The following is a 14,197-nucleotide window of genomic DNA, read 5'->3' as shown; positions in this document are numbered from 1 at the left end:
TTTGATGTTTAAAAAGCTGAAGGATTTAAATTAATCATGATAAGCTTCGAAGAAACTGGGACTAGAAATCTTTGAAATATTTTATGCCCGTAAATGTAATAAATTTAAGTTTTTAATGTGTCTAAATATAACTTAAAAAGCAACATGTATGCTGGAAATTAAGAAAGGAATTCTCTTGAAACTGTGATATACTCCGAGAAAATTTTTCCATAAAATTGATTCGGTGAGTAACACCCTCTGAAGGCTTAGCCATGACAGGGAGTTCTAGGCTGATCCGACGGCTCCTGCACGGCTGTGCCTTCTGGGTTATTAATAATAGCAAAATTTTAATTGGCATTACTCACAATAGTTTTACTAGGATTGGGCTTGTCATGAACATTATTCATTACAGCATTATTACGAGTACGAACATTACATTTGTTATCACTATAATAGGAATATCATTTAGATCAAGATTAGCAAATATACTTTGTACCGTTAACTCGATCTAGGTTAATTAATTTCATGCCTCTGGCACTTTTAGCCGACTTCTTAAAATCTGAGTTATCATCATTAGAAATACACTCATTACCATTAACAACATTTTTTGTTTGTTACTGGCATTTACAAAAATTAGTGTTCTCTGTTTGACAAATGAAAATTACACTTACCCATTTTTGAAGTAACATAGGCTTCGAGTTTCTTAATTTTCATGAAATTATCCTTACGAAATTGTTGCCCATAGACCATTAGTTCATTAGATTCAGGCAAATTATAGTAATGGAACACAGCACCGATATTATCTTTATGAACGAGAGCTTATGTTTTAGTACGGAGAGAGGTTATTTTCAAATTTCGATGAGCCAGTCAACAAGTGCACAATCCGAAGTATCACACTTTGAAAAATATAGAGATAGTAATTTATCCACATACATATCGTCGATTATCTTATTCAGGTATTCCAAAATATCAGAGACATAGAATTTAGTAAGAAATTCCACATCAAGGTCTAAATCATGTTCATGCGAAAAGCACGAGGCATCGGCCTACGTAATATTCCTAACGCCATTTTCAGACACACTATTCGAAGTATTCTCCAACGGGAGAATTTCACTATTTTTGGCCCAATATAATAGTCATGGTAATTTAAAATATCTCAGCACTTAAACACCGCAAGAAGATCACTCACAAAAAAAATGCAAAAAGCAGGGATCTCAACGCACATAAAATACTCAGAGAGCACTTTCATGGTTACGCGGAGGTATAACCAGATATATAGCGATATGCGACATGAATCTTTGATCGCGCACTTGAAGGAAATCTCGAATCAAAGCGGATTTTATGACTGTCTTGGCGCGCCACAAAAAAATATTCGCGTTCCGCAATTTGCCCACTATTTGTACTTTAACTGATGAAACCTTCCGGTGGAGCTTTTGGAAAGCGCTCCTGAAATAAACATATTTCAGCTGTTGAAATCATATATCAAATAATTTTTCAAAACGATTACAATCTTCATCAGGCTGTAAATGGATCATTTGAATTACATTTTTAATAGCTTTTGCAGTGAGCAGCAAACTGAGGAAACAATTTAACCACAGGAGAAACCAAGCAGGAAAATATATAAAACTATAATTTATTCAGAAGCCACCGCTCTACCTTAAATACGCAAAGCAGTTTCATTTAAAACATGACATACACTCAAAAAAGGACATTAGATTTTCCTACTTCTAAAAGCAAATGTATCGCTAGAGTGTTCGAAAAAACTAGTAAGTAACAAATTTCTTATAATTTTTTTCATAATAACTACGAAAAATCATTGTAAATATAATTTCAAAGTATAATTAAAAATACATTGCATTGTAATCTATAATTTAAAAAATCCCATTCATCATCGAAACGAAACCTGTTTCTATGACACATGTGATTCAAGAAGAAATTGAAAGAATTATTTTCCTAAGTATGTAGTAATCCAATTAGTATAAGCTGCACGCATTTGTTTAAACGTTAGTAAAGGGGTATCACAGATTTTCTTAAAAGGCTATCGGAGATAAAGCTTAATATTGATCACATACTGTGAATACCATTTAGAAACTGAAGCGAAGTATTTCTGAGATTAATGGCACCACCAAGGTCTCATTGTTTTATATTATTATTCTCTATAAATCTGGTATAATTTACGTGTCTCAACAGGGTACGGAAATATGAGTGTGAAAAGAATGATCTCCATTTTGGTAATAGATATTTTTCCTTAAATTGAATATTTTTAAACCAACATGTCTGTAGTCAACGTGTGAATTGATTTCACTCCGGAAATTCCCTGATTCTTCAAACATTAGTATACAAGCACTAGTGAAAGTAAAACATAATTATGAAATTAAAATGTTCCACAACAGTTTTAATGATAAGTCATGTAAATAACCAAATCTCATATCTTCAAATATCTGAATTAGTTTAAAAACACAGTTTGAAAGTTTCCAGAGGCTTTACACATTTTAGATTTTAATGATAATCAAAATAATCTAAAATTGAACTCAAAACCTTAAAAAATAAAAAAAAATTGTTAAAATTCTGAGCCATAATAATTAGTATCATAATAATGCTACTTTACTGAACGGAAAATGTATTCGCTGGCTGCGTAAGTTTGCTTGGATGGCCTCTAGGTTTACAACACTAATTTATAAGATTAATGGGTTTTTTTTTTATTGCGCGCAGTGAAATATTAATTTTTAACAGTATTTTCATCTAATATATCGTGGACTGTAGAATGTTGTATTATCATATCGGAAAACACATTCCTTTTCTTAACATGACACAGTGTAAACCGCACGGGAATCTAATCTGCAAACAATGTTGATTTGAGATGGTTAAACCTTCTTACAAAGCTGAAGTATCTGTAAACACTCAACCTAACGGCTAACATTACCTTAGACCAGTGCTCCGCAACCTTTTCTCACCTGCGACGCACAAAAAATCTTTCTGGAATTTCGTGGCACACCAAAGAGTTCCGAGTTATCAAGGAAGTGCCGAAAAAATTCAAATGCTGACACACTTACATTCACACACACAACCACACAACAGTGAAATATATAAAAACATTTAAAATAGACATTATTAAGGAAAACAATTGTCATTGTGTATTAAATACATGATAAAAAATTGCAAAATGTCAAATAAATGTATTTGATTGCGGCACACTTATATCCTACTCATGGCACACCGGTTGCGGAGCACTGCCTTAGACTGTTAAATAATGTCTGTTCTTAATAGCTATTTAACTGGAATCAGAAAACAAGTTTGATGTAAATACAAATAAAAGTTTATAAAGCCATTGTTTTGGTTTTTAACAGAAAATATAATACAAATCTGAAACAACGATTTGTTGTTATCAAAATGCCCGCTTTTGTTACTAATTTTGGTTTCTGAATGAGATTAACCACACGAAATGCATTGTGGCAAGGAGTCACGTTTGCGACTTTTGTTAGCATACGGGTCCATTACATGTGCTGAATACAGTTACCTTGTGCATAGACCCGCTGCTTAGCTTTAGCATACGGGTAACAGTTCGACTTTGCTTAGTTCTGTCACCAAGTCTGAAGGAGAACACCCTAAAGTGACTTACCCGATGGTCTCCCATCCCTCTTTCCCTGCCTTCAACCTCTCGAGGAAATATTTGGCTGGCAGCTTTTATACAGTTCCCCCATGGTTCAAATGCACTACTTATTTACAAACATTCTCCGAGATTCGTACCCGTGGGTTATTCGATACGGCGATCCGCGTCGTTAACCATTGTTCCGCTTGGGTGGCAGAGAAATAGGATGACTAAGATGATTCTCTTTTCTCTCGTAGCTAAATTTTAAGAAATATAAACGGAAAGTTTAATTCGAAGTTAAACATCTGATAAGCCTTAATACAGTTAAAACCAACTTACCAGCAGCACATTCACTACCTAATTTTGGAACTGTAATGGATTTAGCAGGAACAATCGTTTAGTGAGGTAATGGTGAACATTACACTAGCTGAGCTAAATTCCTACTTTTAAGCTTTGCCGAATAGGCATTAAAGTTGCATAAGTTTCTGATGTGAGTGCAAATTTTGACATAGGCAAAGAAGGATAGAACACCGCAAAATATATGTGTTAACAAAGATTTTGAATAATTATCACAAATGGTCGAAATGGAAAATTTTTTTATACTCGTCCGATGCTCAGAGATCTTTTGCATTGATTTTTGAACACAAGATTGCAGATAGAAATGAATGAAATGTTTTCGATATTTAAAAAATCCAAAGACTTAAATTAACCACAATATGCTTCGGAAAATGTTTGAGTAGAAGGACTTTGAAATATATTACACCCGTAAATTTAATTAATTAAAATTTTAAATATGTGTAAACATAATATATAAAGTAACCTGTATGATGGAACATTAAAAATAATTTGAAATATACCTGAAATTTCTTAAATGGATTTATAACCGCGGAAAAAAATTTATATTTGCAAAATCTCAGGATTTTCTGAACATTTGAGATATACTTCGAAAGAATTCCTCCACAAATTTGCTTCAGAAAGAATTTCCAAGATTATTTCTGGATAAAACTATTATCTCATCTTCTTCATTAAGATTTTTTTAGAGACGAAGCTGGAACTCTATTTAAAGAAACGCGATTGGAAAAACTCTGTTGCATCAATAAAAAGATAGTAAAAATTTACCTAAGAAACCTTATATCAAATTTTTCTTCATTTCGCAATCCATTTCCTCATTTTAATTGCAAATGTTGAGCAAAGTGTGAATACTCAAAATATTTCTATCTGGCTATGTTTTTTAAACCTTTCTTTTAAAACTTTTTCCAGCTGATATGAAGTGAAACAAAATGGGTGAAACAAAGATCGAAATAATTGCTTAAATTCGTCTTGAAAGAAACTTAATTTCCCTGGAATGGTTTATTACAGGTGAGGTGGGATGGGCAATCCAATTTTATTCTGAACACAAATAGCAGGTTGCAAATGGAAACTGTCAGATTCTCCGAAAGAAGAAAAAACTGCAATCAGTCAGTAAATCAAGAGTCAATTTTTTTTTAATGAAATCAAAGGAAACTTTTGACCATGCAAATATACATATCCCTTGAAACATGACGGATGTAAATCTGTTTGCACATAATAGCATTGTCTACATGGGAGTTTTTGTAAAATAATTATTCATTTTAATTAACCAGTTATTTTAAGTTACACATCTTTACTTTGAGTGCTCACATACCTTTTCTCTGCCAGAATGTAACTTTAGCTCGTGCATATTTAAATGATGTATAAAAAGGGGTACTATTCGGTTTCGAGGGCCGTAAAAAATTTGCAGCGAAACTGTATGCGCAAAAGCACCAAATCTAGCAAACACGCCCATTTAACAGCGCTCCAAATCTTGCGTACGCGCTGATTTCAGATTGCGTAAGTTTATATAGTTCTATATTTCTTAAGACGCCATTGAAATACTAGTTTAATTTTTAATTTCTTTTTTGATATCCTATGGATTTAACAATTTGCGAATTGCCTATGATGAAAAGTCTGCGATAGAATTTTGGGTAAAGTGCAGAATCACCCACTGCTTGACGCGTTTTTAAGAATTGCACATACTCGGTAGCCATGTACACATCGACTTATTTTCACTTAAAAACAAAAATCCCAGAATTGCACAAAAATGGCACTGTGCACACACCTGACTTCATCTATGTATACATCGACCTATTGTCACTTAAAAAGTAAAAGAAAATTGACAAAATTCCAATTGTTTTTACCCTTGTAAAAAGCGGCAAAGAAATAAGCGGGTTATTCTGCACTTTACCGAAAATATTTTCAAAGAAAAGGCATCATTCATTATAGAAAATTATGTTTGAACCACCAACGAGATGACATTATGCTTTAGGGATAACTCGGTAGCGAAATATTATATGAAATTAACCTTTCATTTAAATTAAAACATCAATATTTAGATAGTTTCCTTTCTTGCGTTAGGATTGCCGCAATTACTTTTGGCAGCATTGTCATCAACAATAGTTTGGCGATTTTTTACGGCCCTCGAAACCGAATAGTATCGAAAAAGGTAGCATTTAAAGGAAGGTTTTCGACTGGAGCGAGTCCGTCTTGCTGAAGGACTCATTACTAGTTGAAATTCTGAGTTAGTAATCTGTCTTCAGCGTTGTTTTATTGATGCCAATAGTGCCTGTCGTCCTCGTATTCGGGTCAGAGAACATATTCCGCTGCAGCTTTTGGGCTAACTTAAGATTTAGCTTATTTTTTATTGCAGATTCCTTACTTTTGATATCTTCCTCGGATATATGATATTGGTAATGTAGAAGATAATTTCAGTAATACTAATAAAAGACTTGTTTCGTTGTTTGGAAAATGTTATTAGTATCCATCCTTGTATTCCGATTACAAATCAGTTATAGAAGAATTCTCTAAGTCGGGAATCGTAGTGTTGCGTGTGTGCCAGTTCTTAACAGATTGAATGCGCACAGAACCAATTGGTGCTTGATAAAATTTATTTAGAGAAAGGAACATTTTACAGTTCAGGAATTTTCCACAAAAATGATTTTACAGCTCTTCACAGGATGACAGTACAATTACAAATAGTAGTTGCATTTCAAACCACTAAGAACGTTAGAAACAATACTGAGACACCTAAGTACTCCGAACTCGCCCTGAACTAAACAACTCATAAACTGATATCTTATACAGTTCTCGCCAGGCTATACAGATACCCATTTTCTCAATGTTAACTTGCTTCTGTTATTTTTACTTTTCGTCAAAGTTCGCTTCTCTAGACTTTCATGTTACATTTTACAGAAAAATACAACGATTTCACATATAAGTCCGCTAAATTCATCTGTCTACACGTAAAATACGTAACTGTATTTACACGCGTATTTTCTTCCCTAGCTTACCTCCTCTCAGTGGCTTCACTATAAACTCCTGATTAACGGTAACTATGTAAAATAATCGCCCCAATAGCGGAGTACTTTGTATAGGTAAAGAATTGTTACTGAAATAGATACGTTTTTTGAAATACGCATATAATAATTACTAGTGTGAAATGGACGCTTTTAAATGTGTCCTATTTATCATCGAAGCCGAAGAAATAGAATATATATTCCTCTCCCAGCTTTCAATCGAAAAATTTAGCACGAAAAGAGGAAAAAATACGCTAATAAGCACTGTATTTCATATTTGAAAAAAAATGATGTATTCAGAATAAATATTTTAAAATACGCGTATAATAAATATATATGCTTATAATTTTTTTTCATGCATGCCCTTTTGTATGAATTCAAAAATTTCTGTCCAACATTTCACTGCGTTTTCAATTCAAATTCTACTAATTGCTGCTAAAGTTTATTAAAACGTCACATATATAGATTTATCCTACGGAAAACGGATTTCCGCTATTTCAGCGAAAATTTCTATTGCGGTATCATTAGCTAATAGAAACGTTTATCAGCCATATTTTTATTTCTGTTTCAACCGTAAAGCATTTTATCGGACTGAAATACAGGGAATGAATATACAAAAACTATTTATGGGAAGAGCAGCAATTCTTCGCTTAAAACAAAACAAGGAAAATACGCAGTTTGTTTCTGTTCACTGAATCAGCGAAACTTTTTCATCACTGATTTACCTAATAAGTATTTAGAAATACTTTAGCGAACATTTTCAGTCAATGTTTTAAGGGCATTTCTCTACGGATGAAACGCAAACATGTTACGATTGAGAACGAGGAGAAAAAGTTAGGGGGGGGGAGAGAAGTCGGAAAGGTTTTAGGTTTTAATTGACGTTAAAAGGGTGTATTAAGTTTTTGACCTTCTCACTCAGCTCGCAGTCATCCAGTCTGCTGTTACAGTCTCTAACGCATTTTTTTTTTTTTTTCTTTTTAGCTTTATTATCAAACAGCAATATCTTCGCACTTACGCATATATAATTCAACAGCAAAATTACAAAAATTTTAACAGCAACATAGCCCTCTACGTTTAGAACTCCCGATGCAGCTTTAAGTGTTGGCATACACTTTTCTCTTTTTTTAGCAGTCTTTCCTCAGTTCTTCATATCGATGTTCAATTTGCTTACTAAGATATACTTACAAAAGTTATTTTCTCTTTCTATTATAAAATTTTTTGTGTGTCTACAATATTTATTAAGTATCGCACTCTTGGAGCTTAAGCCACATAAATCTCTATTTAACAGCAAAATCACAAAATATTTAAAATCATCATATCTTTAGAATTTCTGATAGACAGCCTCGCCCGTCGGAGATAAAAATATTTTATTCCGTACAGTTTTGCCACAGCTCGCTTATGAAAAATTCGTTAAATTTTTAAAATATGTGAAATATACAATAAAGCAAAGTCCAGATTCGTGATTTCTTGTGGCCATGTTTGGGTGGCGGACTACGCTATTCAAAATTGGATGGACCTAAGTGCTGTTGTTTTTTCACAGGACGATAAGTATACGTACATTCATGCAAACTCTATTATTTAACTTCTTTAACTATTATACTAGGCGATAATATTTGATTTGAAAATTTTGAAAACAGCATGTAAATGTTTCGACGTAAAATGCCGTTTCGAGACTCATATCACTGATTTGATAAACGTCCCTTTTGGACTTATGAGAACAAAATGCGAAACAAATGCAAAAATAAATTAAAAAAAAAAAAAAAAAAAAAACACTTCTGTAGAGAATTTAATAAAAATAGAGGAAGAGATTTCCCTAAAATAAGTGTAATCGCAAGAGAAAGTTAGTAGGTTATGGGCGTGGCGGAACATCTTCTGACTTTCATATTCGAAACAGTTAATCTCTTTTATTAACAAGTTTAATCGTTGTATGTAATATATCTAATCATTAAAATCATGATTTGTGACCACTGCGAGAATACGATTCATCATTTAAACTGTACCTAGTCCCAAATTACTCGTAAACATTTCCCCATTAAGCTAAGTATAAAATTAATTTCGGAAATGTATGAGAATCACTTTTGCATGAAAATGCTTCTACTATAAGGGTCATATTTGAATTATATAAGAGTAGTTCTTGCGCTGTAAGTTTGATTCCGAAACTAATATCGGTTTCGTAATCAGGAATAAATGCATTTTACAGTCAAAGCGCAGTTAAGGAGGTGCTTGGCAAATATCAACATTAGAATTATACGTATCAAATGCTTTTGGAAAAAGTAGTAACTTTCATATATGATGGTTTGTGAGAGTTTCTTACATGAGGTGATAAATAGTTTATTAAATTCTTTTTATCGCTTAGGCTATGAACCGTTATTTTAATTTTTTTCCGTTTAGAATTATATTGTTAAAATGTTTGTATATCAGTTTAAATTTGTTTTCATTTCTCATACTAAGTATCCTGAATGAATGAGTTTATTTACAAGTCGACAATGCCAGTTTTTAATTTTTGAAGTTCTTTTTTTTAAAGTTTTTTTATGGAAAATTATATTATTTATTAAATATTTGGTAAACCGTTTGATAATATTCGTTGAAATATCTGGAATGTAGAAGAATGCTAAATACTACTTTGACGCTGATAAGATTAACATTTATTTATATTTTTTCATATCGAATTTCACAAACAGAAAATCAGCCATTGTTCTTATCGATTCCACATGGGCTTAATGTGTCCACTCCACTTTATCAAAAACTATATGGTGACGCATAAACTCGATGTAATCGAAGTACATCAGTAGTATTCCATTATATAAAATTATCAATATTAAAGATAACAATAAATCACATTTTGTGCCGCTATTTTCATCAATATTCACAGGTTTGAAATTTTATTATAAATATTTATTTTCTCTTGTAATTAATAATACAATTTTTGCCTTAATGTATATTTTACAGTTGTATTGCTTTTATTTCTGTGATTGCACATTTTTATATTTAATGTATGGGAGCATCCTGCAAATCTTATAGGGTATTTTAAGTAAAGTTTTCATCAAGATTCGCATATTCATACTCAAAAACGCAAACCGGAGACGGCAACGCAGGTAATTTCTGGAAACAGGCCATCCATACGAAAACGCATTATAATACTCTCTTTGTCCCAAATTAATTACTGTATTGACTATTGATTCTAATTATGATGTCGTTTGAGCATTTTTAAGAGATTTCAAGGTTTTACGCAATCAATCAACAACATTTAGTTACGAAGCATTCTTTTCTTAAATCAGTATCACATTAGTTAAAAAAAAATCCAGCGTTCATACACCCATACACCAGGCCTCTTTTCTTACGGACCCTTCTAGAAGTCATTAATGAATTGTGAATTTAATAATCTTATCGCGCCCAGAAGTTGACTCATGGGTACCCCAAATTCTTTTTGCTTTCACTGCATTTTACGTTCCCTAATGTCCGCTAGGCATTTTTTTATCTTAGTCTGTACTGTTACGAAGATTTTAAGAGGTTAATTGCCATATCCTGAACATTTCGGCAATAGGTGCACTTAACTCAAGTTTTATGCATTGGTCTGTACCTGAGAATCCGATGACGATCTACTCTATACGTTTATTCATTATTTTACCTGTATATATTTATGTATTTTACACACTTGTCAGTTAATCTGATAGACGAAACTTTTGTCTTACCTGGCCTGTAATGATCTGCGGCTCCTAATGTATCCCTCACTGCTGCTCTTCGGAGACTTACGCTCAACACATGACTATCAAGGGGCCTTCGGGCCTAATATTTATTGCGCAAGAAATCGTCGTACCAACTGTGCGATATCTCCTTCATAAAGTGAAACCTGGAACTGATCTTTACTGTGTATACGAGCCAGTTTCTGTTGGAAAGTCCTCGACGAAGGCATCCCTCCCCCTAGGCAGACAGCCCTCACATAAACTTTGGGTTAATCACATAAATATAATCCTTGTGATATGCCAGTGGTGAGTCCCTACGAAATGGGCGTGGTTTAACAGCATGCGAAGTCTGTAAATTCGCGTCGAAAAATTTGTTCTAAAATAAGTGCTACAGTTGGGGAAAGTAAAAAACTGAAAATGAAAATGCGAAGTTAAGTCAATTTTAACCGCAAATAAAACTATTTTATTGATATATAAGGGCTTTCTTGCTCATGATATAGTTTCGAGATTACATGCCAAGTTTCGCGGAAGAAGAGTTGGACGACGAAGTTTTTCCTTAGAGAGATGGGTTATTTTGTACGAGTTACCTGCATAGACCTTAAAAGAAATACCTCCATCTGACATCATAATGTTTTCCTAAGTGCAGCTACTAAATTGGGAGGCGAGACTATTAATTTACTCTTTACAGAAAATAAATTATTGTTTACCAGTTTTCTCCTGAACTTATGCAGTATAAAAAGTTAGCCACTTTTGAAATTAAGAAGATGAATTCTTTAAGGTGATGTTTCTTAATGAAACTGCATTGCTTCTTAGAGGCAAAGAGGTGGCTTGGGAAATTTTTATGCATGTTCATTATCTGTATGTGTTGCAGAAACACGCTTCCGAACTTTCGCTGGAAAATTTAGTGCCGACCATTCTCCACTCAGTGTGCGGATTCATAAGAATACTCGAAAAGCCTGATCTAGATAATTATTTCACAAACGTATGCGTAAACCAGAGCGGTTTCTTCAACCAAGAAAAAATGGCAATGTGAACATTTTAGCAGTTTTCGCAAAGTCTCTTTTGCCTGTAAGACATTGAACAAAGATCTAATTTTTATTCATTCCATTGACGGGGATCTAATAGACTAATGAACACCTAACCCAATGAAACAACAGTTCTGTCGATGGCGAAATGAGAGAACGAAAGACACTAACTGCTGATTAATTTTAAAGGCTCCATTTCGACTAAGAGCTTCTTCTCCCTTGTTTATTGATGCAAAAAAATTTTAGAACTTATCCCTAATTATCGTTCCGCTAATGTAAACAGCAAGCAACTTAATAAAGAAATAAAACTGCGAAAGGAACTTTTGGCCCATTTCAACTTTGGCTGCAAAGAAAGAAAACTTAAATCGGTACCTAACAGAAATAAGTGGTATGCAAATTGCATGAAAATTAAACATCTAAATATTCATTAAAAAGCCACAGGGGTTCAGATTTTGATGGTCGGGTTTTTAAGGTTTTTCACGCTCCCGTCAACTGGCAGTCCACTAGACAGCTGTTGTAGACGCTCCTAACCTCTTGTTTTTCTTTATCATCCTTTCGTTTCCTTCTTCAATTCTAACCTCGTATGGAAAACTCTAATCTTCAGATTTAATCATATGTCAGGCCCAGTCGGGATTCTCTGAGGATACTGACAATACTGAATACCAAGAAAAACACCAAAGCTTTATTTTTAAGCATCATCTTCTTCACAGTTATGCCATATGTAATTCAACAGTAAAATTGCAAATGTTTTTAAAAGCAGCATGTGAGTATACGTTTAGAACTCCCGATGCAGCGCTAAGTGTTGTCATAAAATTTCTCTTTTTTTAATCAGTCTTTCCTCAGTTCGTCATATCAATGTTCAGTTTCCTTACTAAGATGACCTTACAAAACTTAGTTTGTCTTTGTATTATTAATGTTTAGTGTGTTTATTTTGTTGATTAAATATCACATTCTTGGCGCTTAATCTGATTCAACAGCAAAATCATAAACTACTTAAAAGGAGCCTACCTTTAGAATTTCCGATAGTAGTCTGTCGCGCTGGAGGTAAAAATGTTTTATTCCTTACAGTGTTGCTACTGCTCGCTCTGAAATCGCTGAGTTTGATAATCAAAAATTCGTTAACGTTTTACTAAATATGAAATAGACAATAAATCAAATTCAAATTTCCCCTTCCAAGTTGGCCTTGTTGGGGTGCAAGACTACTCTGTTCAAAATTTGATGTCTCTTTGTGTTGTTGTTTTTTCGCAGTGTGAAAAACATACATACATTCATGCAAATTCTTTTCATTATTTCAGTTTCTTAAATATAATACAGAGCGATCATACTTAGAAGCAACAACATGAAAAGTGAACCAGCGCATTCAAGTGTTTCGACGCAAAATGTCGTTTGGAGCCTAACGTAAAAAAGGACGAAAGTCCCCTTTTGGCTAATAAGTACAAAATGCGGAACAAATTTAAAAAAGAGAAAAAAATATTCTAGAGAATTCAATCATAAAAAGAGACAAAATCGACGTCCGAATAAGTGTAATCTCAGAGGAGGTGAGTAGGCTATGGGCGGGGTCGAAAATCTTCGGATTTTAATATTTAAAACGGAAAAATTACTTTATTAACAAAGGCAATTGTTCTATGCAATATATCTAATATGTAAAAGCAGAATTTGTAAACAGTGCAAGAATTCATTTAGTGATTTAAACTGTACTTAGTGTCAAACAACTCTCAAACCTTTTACCACTAAGCTAAGTATATAAAGTTAATTTCGGCTATATATGAAAATCTGTTTTGCATGAAAACGTTTCTGGATTAAGCGATATTTTGTAATTATATATGAGTATTATATGAGCTGTAAGTATGATACCTGAGTTGATATAAGTAATTTTTTAGTTGCGGCGCAGTTAAGGAGGGGCCATGTAGAAGGTGAACATCAGAATTATACCTATCGAACGGTCTTCGAAAAAGTAGTAACCTTCTGAGATAATATTTTGTGAGAATTTGTTACCAACAGTGATTAATAGTTTTTTTAATTCATTTTATCGCTTAGGCTATGAAGTGTATATTTTAGTTTTTCCCTTTATTAAGGTATTGTTAAATATGAGTCTAAAATTGCCTTCATTTATCATAATAAGCAGCGTCATAAATAAATGAATTTATTTACCATTTGACAATGCAAGTTTTTAATTTCGTTGTTCTTTTTTTAAAACCTTTTTATAGAAATTTCCTTTTATTCGTTAAAATGTTTCATAATATCAAGAGAAATGTCTGAAATGTAAGTAAATACTAAACTCTGCCTCCCATAAGATTAAGATTTATTTACATTGCTTCGTATCGAATTTCACAAACAGAAAATCAGCCATTGTTCTCTTCGATTTCATGGTGGCTTAATATTGCCACTTCATTTCAACTTAACTTTATCAACAACTAGATGGTGAAGCAGTAAATCCATGTGATCGAAGCGACACTACATCAGTAGTATTCTTGTATATGAAATTATCAGTATAGATATTAATAAACCAGGTGGTGTGGTGTATTTAATTATGGCAAAGCACACTAGGGCTATCTGCCTAAGGGGAGGGAT

Source organism: Stegodyphus dumicola, chromosome 7, assembly GCF_044657685.1.
Source record: "Stegodyphus dumicola isolate Sdum_Otavi_A_Nest chromosome 7, ASM4465768v1".
Classification (NCBI taxonomy): Eukaryota; Metazoa; Arthropoda; class Arachnida; order Araneae; family Eresidae; genus Stegodyphus; species Stegodyphus dumicola.
The sequence above is the reverse complement of the archived record's forward strand: the minus strand, read 5'-3'. Positions refer to the sequence as shown.